Raw genomic sequence first — 12,096 nt, forward strand, 5'->3', positions numbered from 1 at the left:
AAGGCCAGTAAGATACACGCAGTAGTTCCCCTCCCTCTGCAGGAGCAGGGAGGTAAGGAAGCCGCGGGAGCAGGCTGCGCGCATTCGGTCGGAACTGCCGGTGATCACGTACGCGTTAGCGGAGAGCCCGGCACCACCAGCACTAAGAGATTTGAAAGCGCGACTGGCCCGGATCTGGCCGTGCTCCAGAGGGCTGGAGCACCCCGCGGCGCCTGTTCCCGGGGCACCGCCTGACGCGGGGCGGGCGGGAGAGCGGCGGTGAGCCCCGAGCGAGAGCTCCGCGGGGGCAGCCCGGCCGTGGGGCAGCGCCCGCCGCCGCGGCCGACCTGCGAGTCACCCGGCGCTGCCCGGCACGGCGGGAGCACCCACCGCCGCCGGGCGCCGCTCCGGGCCGCGCCGCCCTCCTCCTCCTCCTCCTCGGTCCGTCGCAGCCGCCCGCCCTCCGTCCCCGTCCCTCGGGGCGCCCCGCCAGGCACCTGCCCCCAGCGAGCGGCGGCACGTCCCGTCCCCGGCGGCACGCGGGCCGGCCCTCCCCTCGGGGCATGCCGCAGCGGGGCGCCCGCCCGGCCCCCACCCCGCCCGGGGGCAGCGGGCCGCCCCCCGCCCGCGCCGGGCCGGCCGCCTCCGCCCTCTGCCAGCAGGCGGAGCTGCAGGGAGCGGGTCCCCGCCGCAGCGGCTGGAGGGGGAGGGGAAGGAAGCGGAAGGAGCCGCCGCCGCGCTGAGGGGAGCAGGCGCTGTGCGGAGCCGCCGCCGCTGCCTGGTGCGGGCGGCACGGAGGGAGCGAGCCGCGCGGGGGGCTGCGCGGGCCGGCCGCGCCCGCCGCGCCGAGGAGTGGCCGCCAGGTGAGGGCGCGGGCCCGGCCCCGGGGGAAGGGGGACCCGGATGGTGCCGAGTTCGGAACCCGCGAGGGGAGGGGGAAGGAGGAGGAGGAGGAGGGAATGAGAGGGGGGAAGCCCCCACGTGACCAGCGCGTGCGGGGAGGAGGTGGCGGCTCGCGCGCCCCGTTCGAATCAGCTGGCCCGCAGCGGCGCCTCGTGCGCATGCGCGACGGCCCCGCCCCCCCCTTCGCCCCCCCGTTCCCCCTCCTTCCCCCCCCCCCCCCCCCCCCCCCCCCCGCAGCGTTACGTGTGCGTACGTGTGTCCATGCGCGCGCCCGGCGCGGCACGGCGGTGCCGGGGACACGTGCACGGCGCCGCGGCCGCCATGTTGGGTCTGAGCTGAGTGCGGGCGGCGCGCGCGCGGGGCCGGGCCGGGTCGCGGGGCGGGCGCGTGGGAGGAGAGGAAATCTCGCGAGGTCGCGCGGTCCCTGCGGGAGCGGGCCGGCTGCGGGATGGCGGCGCAGCGCTGGGCGTGCTGGGTAATGGTAACGGGGGCCCGGGGGGCGGGGACCCTGGGACCAGCCTCCTCCCCGCCATCGTGCCCCGGGCCACACGGGGAGCGGGGCGGGGTTGGGCGCCCCGGGGAAGCGCGACTGGCTCCGCGTCGCTCCCTCCTCCCTCCCGCCCCGGCCCTGCCCCGCCTCACCTCAGATCACCTCACGCTGCCCCTCGCAGCGCCCGGGCCGCGCCGCGGCGGCCCCCCCTGCGGCGGCTCGCCAGAGGAGCGCAGGCTGCCGCGTCGGTGCCCGTGCCGTGTCCCGTTGCTCGCTCCGCCCTTCGCCGCCTCTGCCCTTGCGTCGGGGCCCTCCGGCCAGTGCCGGGCTTGCGGGCAGCGCTGCCGGTGCCGTCCCGGGGCGGGCGGCGTGCCCCGCAGAGCCCCTTGGCTGCCCCCCGCTGTCCCGCCGTGTCACCTGCCGGGCAGGGCGCCCGACGCCGCGGCGCGGGCTTGACTGTGCGTCTGGCTGCTCCCGGCTGCCCTCACGGCTTCCAGCCTGGCTGCACGGCCCGAGGGCCTCTGCCCTTCCTCGGCCAACCTGCAGCCTTGGGCCGTACCCCCCCCCCCTCAGCACTTCGTGGTGTTTGTTGTCTCGGCTGCTTTTCCCACCTGCCCATGCTGCTGCTTCTGTACTCGTTCAGGTTTCTGCTGCTGAACCCAAACTGCTCCTACCCTGTAGGAACACTGATGTTTTAAGGATGTGGGGGTCCAAAAAGAGAGATACTTAACATCACAAATCAGATCTCTCTTGAGGTTATGATGTATGTCCCGTTTTGTCCCAAACTTGTAAAATAGATTTCTGTTTTCTCTTGTATTTGAAAAAATAATTCCAGTAACATCCAAGTGTCCCAGCTCAGCAGTATCCCCTTTGTCTCCTAGTCCTGATCTCTCTTTTAAGGGAGAGCATATGGTTCTGCTTCTTCCTTATGGTGTCTTGTATTCTGTCCCTGACTAGACAGGAACGGTGGCAGTTTTTGTAGTCTTGGAGTGTAACTCTGCATTTTACTGATCTGGTTTTAGGCTGCACATAGCTGATACTAATTTTCTCTAAGAGAATATGTTCTTTAGGCTTTGAAGTTCCAACCTTTATTTTGGCAATATCCTTGCGGTAATCATTAGTAAATAAATTGTAGTAGCTCTTCAGTGGTTGTCCAGATATTTGCCTGTTTTCCATTGATATTGTCATTATTGCTGTACTAATAGCATAGTGATCATTTACTGAGGCTTTTAGGGTGAAGCTCTAATTGTACTCTGTATTTCATATTAAATACTAAGTTGTGCAGCCTTCTGAGAATACGCTTTTTGGGTGTATTTCTGTCCTGCGGTTAGATACTATGCTTACCCCCTGCCTCCTAGCTGCTGCAAGGACTGGTGATCTAGTAGGGACCGGTAGGTTTGGGTTTAGCAAAACTTGATTCTTTTCATAAGCAAGTATAACTTTTCAGAAAATAAGCTGACAAATTACTGTTGCAGTTTGTTTTCAAGTATTTTTTAATCTTACTGTACTGTTTCAGAGTAATAATACTTGTTTAATCAGAAGGGGAAAAAAGTTTCTTCAAGGAAAAAAAGATGGCATGTGTTAAACAGTAGGGGAGAAAAATGCAGTTCTTTTAAAGTGAAGAGTATGTGATAAAATGTACAACAAGATAGCTATCAGGTGAAATTTTCACCCAGTTGAAGTCACTCATGAAACTCCCATTGCTCTAGAAGGAGTTAGCAGTTGGTGATTTATTGTGTGACTTCTAGCAAGCCATTCAGAACCCGAACAACTTTGCTTGCAGCCTTTCTCCAACATTGTCATGCTTATTTCACAAAAGCGTTCTGTCTCAGATTTACAGTAAGGGACTTTGTGAAGAACTGTTGCATGCTACAACCGTGTCTGTCTGTAAGGACCTTAAATTGAAACACTGCTGATAATTTATGTGTCTAGTTATTTACTCCAATATAAGTAGTTGTTGTAATTCTCAGTTGTACCACTATTAACTGAAATTATTTTTTCTTTCGCGTTGCATGCTCCAAGTGTATAATTACCAAGAGACAGGCTGTATTAAATAGCTTAGTTACTAAGCTATTTAGTCAGGAAGTTCAATCATATGTTTTGTCTCATAATTTTTAACATTTCTGGAAGAAGAGAAAGAGCAAATAGAACTTTTTAGCTCAGTGTTGTTACGGATTTAATGTGCAAAAATAACTAGATATCTATTTCACAAAATTTGGGAATGTATCCTAGTGTGGGCTTCTGTTCTACAGCTGGACAGCGTGTGACTGCTTTGATATTTATCAGTGTTTCTAACATACTTATGTAGTGAGATTCCAGTCTGCTGTCCATAGTCTCACACAGAATGAAGGCTTTACTCTCTCAATATTTCCAAAAGACTTATAGGTGTTTTTGTTTCTGGTTCTTCCAGATCATTCTGTGTACTTTGGTTAGGTTGACTTCTGGTCAGTCAGAGTTGTCTGATTGATACAAGGTGGAAAGACTTTCACTCTGGCCTTTCACCACTTTGTTGGGTAAGGGAAATAAGAAATGTTTTCTTAATGTTTCTAAAAGTACTTGGGAAGTTGGAACAGAAGTCTTTGCAGTCTGCCCTGCTTCCAATTGTGGTTCTTTTCTTGTTGTGAAATGAGTCTTTCACGTTTGAAAAGCTCTCTTTAAAGTCTTCAGAGGTTATCTGTTGGGGTTTGCTTTGTTTTGGTGTTCCCAAAAATGGAAGTCTTTGCATTGTGTGGGAACTGATGATACAGGTCTCTCCCATCATAAAGAACCAGATTTGCAAGAGATAACTTATTTTTTCAAGTATTCAGCGCTTGCTTATATCCATAGATTTACATTGCACTCACAGCTCTAGAAATACAGTACAGTAAGACCTGTTGTTTCCTTTCTTTAGGGTTGGTTTAAACATACTTAGATTATTTCAGACAGATATTTGTAGAACTTGTCCTTAAAAGCCTTGAGCAAGAAAAATTCTGCCACTCTGTAGGCGGGAGTGAAGTTGCAGAAAGTGAGAAACTCTCACCTCTGTAGTGATGAAGATTTTTTGGGGTTTTTTTTTGAGAGGTTTTTTTTTCCCTTCAGTTTCCAAATTAAGTGTTCTTTGCTGGAAATCAAGCTACTGATGATAATAACTTGCTTCTGGTAAACTTTACACTCTTTAACACTCAAGGGTATATTGTTCTAGTTTTAAAAACCTTGTAAATATGTTTTCTGCTTCAAAAACTGGTTTGGTTTGGAACAACCATCATGAGAGTTTATTTTAGTTTTGTGAAAACCTTTCTGTTGGAGTAACTTGTAAAACACACTTAAATGCAGAGCTCAACATTAAATAGTGTGTTCTTTTATTGGACACTGCTTTTCAAACAAAAAGACTTATAAGAAGATTCTCTGATTAAGTGCAGTTTTGTAATAAAAATACTTGAGTTTGGTTTTGTGGCATAGTAGATTGATAATTTGTACAGTTTGTTTTCAAAATTCTTGTATTAGTTTGCATTTAACTGCTTTTCCTTATACAGACAATTTCATACAAGAGTTATTTGTATCTTCAAACAAAAAGCTTAGTAGCTTAACTTACAATAACTGTTCTTTAAAGTTACTTTGATGTTTTGATGCTTACAATGAATTTGGTTAAATGTAGAAATACAGAAAGGTCAGCTAGTCCAGTCCTCTGGCCTTTGGAAATATACCGAGATCATTCCCTCCGATGACAAAGCTCCTCTTTGTGTTACTTGTTTCAGCAGCTCATCGCCCCATAGTTAAAAGTTTGCCTGATACTCAATTTAAATATTTTTGCTTTTCATTAAGGTGATTGCTACAAGGGAAATCAACTGTTTTCTGAAGCAACGAGACAGAAAGCAATGTTTTATCTATTAGACTGCCATTAGCTGCTTTCCATTCTTTCTAGTTTTTTGAACTTCATCGGACATAGGAATATGAATGTTGGCAAGGTAGCCAATTTGGTTGTCCAGAATTTTAGAGATTTTTTTCACTAGTTGAGATTTACATGCAGTACTTTAACACAAATATTTGTTTTGGTTAGTGGTGAGTGTGTATGTGCCAGACAAACTAATGATAAGAAGGGTAAAAATTTCCCTTTCAGAGAATATGACAGTAGTAGAGCAGTGGGATCTTGTCGGTCTCTTACAGCTTTGTCATGAGAAATACCTAATTTGTGTGCCTAAAATGGAGTGACTTGAACTTTAAATAAAACAATTAGTTAGAAAATGTAAAAGTCAAGAAGGAAATGAGTGTTCTTGAGAGTTTGTCTGTTGGTACGTAAATGGTAACATCCTGCTTTTTGTGGTGGTTTTTGTTTTATTGGTGTATGTATATATATAGGTATGTAAGATCTGGATTTGTCAGGGCTCGTGATTTTTTTGTGAATTGAAGTGTTTCTGTAGTATCTCTGCTACAGGAAAGAAACACAGGTGTATAAGCCCAAATTGAGAACTGGAGGAGCTAAGCAACTAGGTTACTGTGCCACATACAAATACATTAAAGGGGGATGAGAATAGTAGAGCCTCCCCTGTATATTTGTGTTTGAAAGATACTTTGCCTGTACAGTAGTGTTGAAGTTAGGGATTTTATCTCCACAGCTAAAGAATCTAGAAGCACCAAAAATAGATACTGTCAGGGAAGATTTGCCTTGCTGGTTAGTTACTTATTAATTAAATGCTTTAAGGACAGTTCAAATTAAAGACATGCATTGAGTAGAATTGTGCAGGTATATTTTCTGAAACTAATCCTGTTTAGTCTTTCAGTTTGTGACCTGAATGCTAGACCAAAGCAGATTTGCTAGACTGCCGGGACAGTACAAGTCTGAGAGGGGATACAAGTCTTTGAGTGTGAAATGGTCTTGACAAATTGCATGAATGACCTGAACTATATGGGATGCAGTTCAGTAAAGAGAAACACAAAATAATATGTTTGGATAGCAATAATAAACTTAAATATGAGAAACAACTGCCTGGCTGGGCAACAATTCTGCAAATAAGCAGCTGTATCACAAAAACGAACACGAAGGAGTCACGGCAGTTACATAAAAACCCGAGTCATACTGGGATATATGAACAAGATTGTTGTTGCATGTAAGATAAAGAAAATCTTCTGCACTGCCCAGTGTAAGGCCTCGCATGTTGTGTTGTCCTCATTTTTGTTACTCCAAACAGATTTGGACCAATTGAAGAGTAGAGAAGAGTTGCAATAATGGCCTTTAAGGAAGGACTAAAAGAATTGCCCTTGCTTAGGCAGTGGCAGGGATGGGGAGACTTAATAATAGGCTGCAAATATGGTAAAGATGGCTGCAGAGAAGAATGTAACAAATTGCTCTGGCTACATATGATAAAAAAGAATGGTCCTAAAGAGCACAAAAGGAGATTTTGATGTTAGGAAAAACTTTCCAGCTCTACAGATAGGTAATCACGAGGTTAAATACCTGAGAGAGGTGATGGGATATCTATTGCTGAAAGTGCTCTATAAGAGGTTAAATAACCTCTTTTTAGAAGTGATTTAGGTATCATTGTTCTGTCCTTGGAACAAGAGGTAGGATGACTTGTCAGTGTTATATCTCCATGTTTTTATGTTTTTTGTAATTTTGCTGGCCATGATTTCAAAAAACAAAACAGAACTTCATGTTGGAGCAAAAAAAACCCCACAAACCAAACCTGTAAGATTTAGTTATAAAAAAATCATCAAATATCTTGATTAAAGGGTTTTTTTATAAAATGTTAAAGCCTTCTGTGATGTAATGTTGAAAATAACTTTAATAGAGTCTTCATTGTAGATTTAAGATCTTTGACTTACCTTTGTGGTTTTTATGATCCAGTAGAAAGAAACTGAACTAGTCAAAGTCTTTCAGAAGTTTGTTGAAGAGAAGCAAAGTTTAAAAGATTAAGTCTAGGGAGCCAGGGAATGAAGTGCATTCCAGGCTCTGAAATCATGCCTCTTCACCTTCTTCCTGTAAAATAGAGTTAACACTTATTATCTGAGAGATGTATTTTTAAGGGATAATTGTCACTTATAAAGTACCTTCAGTTTCCTGCAGAGTTTGTTATATAAATATGATATCTTTTAGAATTGGTTTGTGTTCTGTGAGTTAGAAATAGATTTCGGTCTTTCATGCCCATTGCTATATAATAGTCACAATATGGAAGAGTCTGAATAGAAATGTATCTGTTCTACTATATACTAGTTTTGAAAAAAAATTCTCCTTTGAGATTATTTTTTTAGGTGATTTAAAAATATTTGATTAAACTGGAAGAACTAACCTTGCCACAAATCAATTGTTAAATCTTTTTAGGATTAAAAGTACTGGACAACTTGATAAAACTTTGTTTTGAACCAAATTTCATTTAATGAATTATTCTGCACTTTTTCTATTCAAAATCATCTGCTTACACTCTATGTGACCTTGTTCAAGCTTTTCTGATTTTTGAAATGTGACAAAGCTGCCTTGGGCTTGATGATGAATGAAGGGTAGGCTCAGCTTCACATATGTATGTGCTCTGTAATTAGGAAAAGGCTAAAGTGACACAAATTCTGTCACATTCTCAACATCTACAGTGTAGAGGATTTAGATAAAATAATGCTTTCAGTCTATTACTGTCTTATTGTAATTAGGCTTTTAGGGCGTTTTTCCATCTCACCAGTGGTATGGGTTAAACTATATATACTTTTAACTTCTCAGGGTGTCATCATTCTGTTTGTTTTAATTGATGGGAAATTGGTCACTAAACCGTTGAGAAACAAAAGTTTTGGTGACTGATATGGCACTGGTTTTAGATCCTGATGCAGTGTTTGCTTACATAGAAATGCAGTAGGACATGTAAATGCAGTAGGACATGGTGGAAGTTAATTCTAGTGGGTTTGTATACTTTATTTCAGTTAAATGAATGTGATCTCAAAGCTGTTAATGAGAATCTTATTTCCAAAAATCAATAAAGGAAGAATGCAAATACTGTTCGTTGTATTAGTATGATGTCAGAAAAGGGACTTGTTCCTTTCCTCAAATATTTTAAGTCTTCCAGGAATTTTCCCTGTATGTATCACTGCAGGACAGAGGCTTTTTTGTAGAGTATTATAAAGGGGTCACAGTATCTCATGCAGTAAGGGCACAAAGGCTTAAGTCTTAGGCAGAGACAGATCACCTGTTCCCTAAGCTCCACCTGAAGAGCTGAACTGAGAAGAAATTGTCAGACAGAACTGTCTGAAAAAGACTGTTTTAACCTGGAGTTTGGAGAAGCGTTTCTTGCAGAGTGTACTAGGGGAGTGTACAGGCAGTGACTGACTGAAAAAAGTAGAGTGGAAATCTATCAGCATTTCAACAGATGCTGGGGTTTGTTTGCTTGGGTTTTTTTCTGCTTCCAAGTGTATAAAATTTCTTCAGCAACTTTAGAAATTGTATTTTATTAATAGTTCTAAAGTTAGAATATATTGTTATGTTTTCTCTTCCACCCACTACCTTCTTTTCATTTACTTATGCTTTCTCTGTACATGTCTGAAAGTCAGAGTATAACTAGCACTGAGTTTTACTGGTTAGGTATGCATGATTATATTGCTTTTGTTAGTAACTGCTCTGTCTAAATTGTCACTTGAAAAGATTTAACAATGTTTCTGTACTTTGCTATGCTGCCAGCACTGTTCTTTGAATATTTCCTCAAAAGCTAGGCTTCAGGAAAAAGGAAGCTAACCAGATGTTCCAAGTTCTTTTAAATTCTCAGTCTGCAACTTTTCTGTATTTTTTTACAAATTATTTTGCCCTGGAAAAAATAGACAAAATAGAAAGCCACTACAGCTTATATTTTTTATTTTTTTTTTTATACTAGTTTTCTATTTTTAGCAGAATCATGGTGTTTATTGTGTCAGTATTCTGGAGATTCTGCTACATCCAGTGCATTATAAAAAAGCAGAAAGGCTGAAAAAAGTCATTATTTACAGTAGCATTGTGGAAACTGCAGTTATACAATTACTTTTCATATATGCTTGCATAGTTCTAAATCCATCTGTGAGGAAGTGGTTTCTAACAGAACTAAGTGTAGTTATGTCATTTCTCTACAGTTAGGTCAGCTGAGACTTCTCTGGATCATACAATTGGGAATCCACTGATCCTTTTGTTAAGAAGGCTCCTAAGATACTTCAGATGGAAAAGGTTCTTACATAGCTGCTGTCTCACAGCCAGTGCTGAAAAGAAGAATGAGAAACATTTGCTCTTTGTATGATGTCCTAGTGCAAATAAAGCTTCCCCCCCGCCCCGCCCCAAAGTGAAGCCTGTGTTTTTCAGATTTCTCTTCCTACTTTACAGTTAATTTCGAGACTTTTTAGATTTTAAGTCTTATCTCAGTGTGGTTTTTGACATGTAGTTTGATGGTCTTAGTTTTTTTGAACCAAAGAGAATTCTGCAAATCCTCAAGAATCCTCTGTATTTTATTCTCATAAATGGATTGCATTATGGAGTACAGTTTCCTGTCCGGACCATTCAAATTATCCAAGTGTGTAAGTGTAAAGGAATAGATTCCTTGATGTTAAGATCTAGATGGGGGTTTTTTGTTGTTGTTTTATGACTGTCGAAAAAATCCCACACCAACAATACAGGTAATTAATTTCTTGTTAGTATTTGTGAATTTCAGTTATGTCACTCATAATCAGAAAATATTCCTGGTTAATTTCAGCCCAGAAGTGGTTTTATTGAAACTTCCTGTGTTGTCTGAAGGGTTGTGGGTTTTTTTTTTTTCTTCTATCGAAATTCTGAATGTGGAAAGGGAATCTTTTGCAGGGATATGGAGGTAAAGGCAGGCCAGTTAATGTAATTTTATCCAGTGTGACTCATGTCTCATTGATTTTCCACTTGGGAGGTAACTCTGGTTATCAGACCTTTGTGTCCTGCTTTTACAGTATAGCTCATAATTTAATTTAGTTGCAGTTAGATCAACTGCCTTTTAAAAATCCCTCTTGTTAGACTGTTGTATGTCTGTATTTACTTGGCCCAAGAAATTTCTCAAAAGAAACCATCTGAAAAAGGCAGGAGGTTCTCCGTGAGAAACAGGAGAGCTCTGGAGAGGCTTCCTGTGTAATAATCTCAGTACCGTTTTCCGTTTTGATTCATGTCTCACTATAGCTTTGTTATATGATTTGTACCAAATAATCATGTGGCTGTTTCTTCTCATCCTATCTGTTCTGTCAGTAGGCCTGGTATGCAGAATTGGCATGAGTTAGAATTTAAGTTCTGTTTGCTTATCCTCCCTCAAATTTGTCACTTTACTATGTGTGGGCTATAGTTACAGCTTCCCTAGTTGGTTAGCTCTTGCTACTGCTTTTAAACAAAAGTGTACTTTTTTTGTACTTATAAATTAACTTCTGTTGAAGTTTGGACAACTGTTTTTCCATAATGATAAGATGGCAAAAAGAGCCCCAAGGGTTTGAATAGGTAACACATGAGAATATAGGTGGTCTACTTTTTTTTTCCCCCTCTGATGCTTTTTTATGCCTCAGGTTCTGTTAGTGAAGACTTGTATCAGCTGGATTTCAGTTAAATTTTCAGTAGAATTTTTAACAGTTTTATATTTGAGTGAACAGTAAAACAATGAAAATAGAGTAAAACAGATGATGCTATGACCCCTGCTTTGCAGAAGCATACATGAAGAATATTTCCCTCACAGAGTTTACAATTCCAGTATAATATAGGTTATAGCTGGGTAATACAGGTAGATGGAAACAGTGGGATGGTTGAATTATTTCCTGTGCATCCGTTATAAAATATTTTTGTCCTCATCATGGAAGATTAGAGTTCCACGTTAAAAGAAGTAACCGTGGTTCTTACACTCACGAAGCATCAGGGAGAGCCTGAAAGTAAGGCTTCACATTACAGCTAACCTGATCCAACGGCTGTCTGTCACCAAAATACATAGTTGTGACTCCTGCCTTCCACTGGCACCTGTGCTCATTTGATTATTACAGTAAGCCTGTTTGGGGAGCTAAACCAGGAGAAAAATAATGGCTCTCTTGTAGGGATTTGTATTTTCTAAATCAGCTCATTGTGAGATTGGATTGAATACTAAAGCAAATGCATGGGAAAAATCAGGATGATGCGCCTGAGAGTTACAGCGGGGTGGGATTGCTCCTTTTTGTAGATAAATCACTTAACAGTAAAACGAAACCTCACCTGGGAAGTCTTGTTGCAAAATTAAAGAGAGAATGATTGAAGGCTTACCAGAGTGTGAATGGACCCTGTTGATAAGGAGTGAGATGATGGACAGGTGTGGCTTTGCTGTGTTAGACAGATACAGGGAAAGTGGTGCCTTGGACAAAGGAGTAAAGTAAGGAAATGCTCTTTGGAGAAGTATCTAAATGGATATAAGTGGAGCAGGGTTAGAGAAGAGAGCATTGCAGTTATTAGGATGCAAAATGGTGAGATCCTCATGAGAGTTACCTGCTTGGGGTAACAGTGGAAACCTTTTTAAATCAAGCCAACTGCTGAAAGGAAAAAACCCCTTTGCCATTGGACCTTTGTAACCTTCATTGTCAATGAATGTGCATCCTTCAACATAGGCTACTGGACTGGCGCAACACACTTTTAATTATGGTTCTGTTAACTCACATAGAGATTTACAATTTTACTTCCTTAAAGGCTGTTCAAGTACATGGATGTTGTAGAGTTGTTCTTTCTTATCAGTAAGAGTGAATAAAAAAATGTTTTTAACATTTTCCTCAGCTGTGTGAGGATAATCCAAACT

At 43.1% G+C, this 12,096-nt stretch overlaps 1 protein-coding gene across 3 annotated transcripts in view; it reads left to right on the forward strand.

Annotated features, from left to right (window-relative positions):
• The first annotated feature begins 699 nt into the window (after nucleotides 1-699).
• ZZZ3 (zinc finger ZZ-type containing 3) overlaps nucleotides 700-12,096 on the forward strand; it is a 64,116-nt gene continuing 52,719 nt past the window's right edge. The window contains exon 1 of one of the 3 annotated variants that reach the window (XM_055815404.1): nucleotides 700-842. The gene's annotated coding sequence lies outside the window, so the exon portion shown is untranslated. Of the gene's footprint in view, nucleotides 843-1,231; nucleotides 1,358-12,096 lie in introns of those variants that run through there. The other 2 variants (XM_055815402.1, XM_055815403.1) reach the window with 2 other exon arrangements.

Source organism: Falco peregrinus, chromosome 10 (genome assembly GCF_023634155.1).
Source record: "Falco peregrinus isolate bFalPer1 chromosome 10, bFalPer1.pri, whole genome shotgun sequence".
Taxonomy (NCBI): Eukaryota; Metazoa; Chordata; class Aves; order Falconiformes; family Falconidae; genus Falco; species Falco peregrinus.